The 3,066-nt window shown below is 49.6% G+C and overlaps 1 pseudogene; it reads left to right on the top strand.

Moving 5' to 3' along the window:
• The first annotated feature begins 1,230 nt into the window (after positions 1–1,230).
• On the top strand, positions 1,231–1,385 carry LOC112076330 (U2 spliceosomal RNA; annotated as a pseudogene).
• Positions 1,386–3,066: the final 1,681 nt, after the last annotated feature.

Raw genomic sequence — 3,066 nt, 5'->3', positions numbered from 1 at the left:
GCTCTCAACCATCGGGGAGGGTGGGAGGGGAGTTCCACACTTCCCACTCAAGCTGGACTCGATTTTTGTTTCGTTTTTGTTGAATGAYCTCGCTAATCCGGTGATTCATCCCTCCGGTTACTTCCTGCGGGTGTTTTTCTCGTACCAGGCGATGAGCGTAATGGTGTGGTCCAATACACGGGTCCTCGGGCTGAACAGCTGCCGTGGCACTTCAGCCATGCGGCGAAGTGGCTGCGCGCGCATCCCGAGGTTGAAGTCGCCCGAGTAGGTTTGGATCACGGACACCTGTACGAGGAGGTTAGACGGAGCGTTTGTGCGGCCCCAGTGGTGGGGACCCCTGCTGTGGTCTGGGAGAACATACAGGTGCGGGGTCTAGACAATCGCCTCAAGGATCTAAACTGGTTAAGCCTCCACAAGTGCTTACCGGTGAGATCAATCATGTACCGGCATAGCTTGGCACGATCCCCTCAGTGTCCAAGACCAACTTGCGTTGGGGAGGAGACGACACGTCACATGTACTGGTACTGTGCCTTCGCTGGAGTAATGTGGGCCAGGGCACAGTGTTTACTAGGTAGAGTTAAGATGGATTTTGTTTTAACATGGGCTAGGGTGGAGAGAGGAATAGGGACAGCAGGAGTGGTAAGTAGGGACCGTTTATTGTTGTGGCTGATCATCAGCCTTTTTAAACAAGGGCTGTGGGATGCCAGGCAAGGTTTGGTTAAGTCGGGGGCAAACTGTGGGGTGGAGGGAATAGTGAGGCGAGTGGAAGGAGATTTGAGAGGAAGGATAAGGAGGGAGGTGAGGAAGTGGGGTCAACATGCCGCCCTAGAGAGGTGGAAAGGGGGGCTAGGGCTGGTCAGATAGGTCCTAGAAGGTAGGTTTGGTAGGCTGTTGTGGGATTTTGATGTTTTATGTTTATTGATGTATTGTGGTTTTTGTTCGCTGCGGTCCCCTGCAAAAGAACGACGGTCATGCGCATGTTGAACACCAATACCCTGTGTTTTTGAGCCATAAAAAATTATGTTTCCATGTACCATAAACTGTCAGTCGGTTGGAAAAATGTTTTTGACGTGCTGATTTTTCAACTGTGAAATAGATTATGGTGTATGTGATGATGTGGTGTGTACAACGTTTTGAAAACCAGTGGCTTGTTTGTTATGAAAATGGTTTGTATGGGTATGTTATAAATGTGTGAATTGCTCACCGTTTGAATGTATGAAAGGAAGAATAAAAACTTTGAATCATCATCTGTTCTCATCAGTTTAATATCTGATACGTCCCCCATCGGGGGACAACATATTAAATGGATTTTTCGAACAGGGAGTCGGAAATGGGGCTGGCTCCGTCCGCTCCACATGTCTCCCGTTGTCAAGGAAATAAAATACACAAAGCTATGTAAACAGCTGGCGGCAGAAAAAAAGGAAAGAAAAAAGAAGAAACATCCAAAGTGAAAGTAGGGCGAAGGGCTCTTCATGGGTTCCTCCGTTTCCCGCCATTTTACTAAAAAAAACGTTGGCCAGGATAGTGAGGTGATGATGAGTGAGTGAGTGAGTGAGTGAGTGAGGAGTGAGTGAAGCGTGAGTTGGGAGTGAGTGAAGTGAGTGAAGTGAGTGAGATGAGTGCAGTAGTGGAGTGAGTGAGTGAGTGAGTGAGTGAGTAGTGAGTGAGTGAGTGAGTAGTGAGTGGAAGTGAGTGGAGTGACTGTCTGTCTTCTGGTCTGTCTGTCTGTCTGGTCTGTCTGTCTGTTCTGTCTGTCTGTCCTGTCTGTCTGTCTGTCGTCCTGTTCTTGTCTGTTGTCTGTCTGTCCTGTCTGTCGTCCTGTCTTCTGTCTGTCTGTTCGTCTGTCTGTCCTGTCTGTCCCTGTCTGTCTGTCTGTCCGTCTGTCTGTCTGTCGTCTGTCTGTCCTGTTGTCTGTCTGTCCTGTCTGTCTGTCTGTCTGTCTGTCTGTCTGTCCTGTATGTCTGTCTGTTGTCTGTCTGTTGTCTGTTGTCTGTCTGTCCGTCTGTTGTCCTGTCTGTTGTCTGTCTGTCTGCTCTGTCTGCTTGTCTGTCTGTCTGTCTGTCTGTCTGTCTGTCTGTGTCTTGTCTCGCTGTGCGTCTGTCTGTCTAGTCTGTCTGTCTTGTCTGTCTTTGTCGTCTGTCTTCTGGTCTGATCTGTCTGTCTGTCTGTCTGTCTGTCTGTCCTGTCTGTCTGTCTGTCTGTCTGTCTCTGTCTGTCTGTCTGTCATGTCTGTCTGTTGTCTGTCTGTCCTGTCTGTCTGTCTGTCATGTCTGTCTGTCTGTCTGTGTGTCTGTGTGTGTCTGTCGTCTGTCTGTGACTGTTTTTACCCCACAGCCATCGAAAAGTTGGCAGAGTGGGTTCGGCTGGACCACCTCCGCGAGATCCGGCCTACGGAGTGCGTCCCTCGGGCCGACCTCTTGCCTTCCATACACGGTTTCTCTCTTTCATCACGCACCGCCTTTCGCGGAAGGAACACTCACGAGTTCAACGTATTTTTGGAAGGGCTTTGCTTCTGGCAGAGCCCGGTATATCTTGTTTCAAGAGAAATTGACAGAGATGACGCCGCCGAGACTTTTTGCTCAGGCGTTTGACTTCAATCGGACCGACCAGTGTATTTTTCCATTCAAAGTAGTCGCTCGGGCAATTGAGTTCAAGCCCGGCGACAACGACTGGTGTATTTGCCGGGCTTATGACAAATAGTCGTCGCACTAGGCATAAAGAGCTAGTGACTTAAAGACGGATTGGCGACTTTTTACAAAAAACACCGGCCTGTCGCCAGGGAAACGTTGGGTGGGGAGGAGCCAACTTTTGCCAAACCGCTGAAGTCTGCCAAGACCCCCGGGTGCAGGAGTCAATTTGTGGGTTATCGTATCTCTGCCTTTTGGCTCAGATCAAGCTTGGTACCGAGGTGCCCCAGAGCTCGCTGAGTCGAAAGGTCGAAGTAGGAGGGCGGTAAAGTTTTTTTGATTTTTTGGGTTCTGAATCTCGTCCGTTTTTGTTTTTGTTTTCAGGTATTTCTTTTCTGGGAAGAGAGCGTGAGCGGCGTCGAGTGCTCCATTCTCCTTG

This window comes from Salvelinus sp. IW2-2015, unplaced genomic scaffold (assembly GCF_002910315.2).
Source record: "Salvelinus sp. IW2-2015 unplaced genomic scaffold, ASM291031v2 Un_scaffold3693, whole genome shotgun sequence".
Taxonomy (NCBI): Eukaryota; Metazoa; Chordata; class Actinopteri; order Salmoniformes; family Salmonidae; genus Salvelinus; species Salvelinus sp. IW2-2015.
This window is presented reverse-complemented; position numbering and strand designations above follow the sequence as displayed.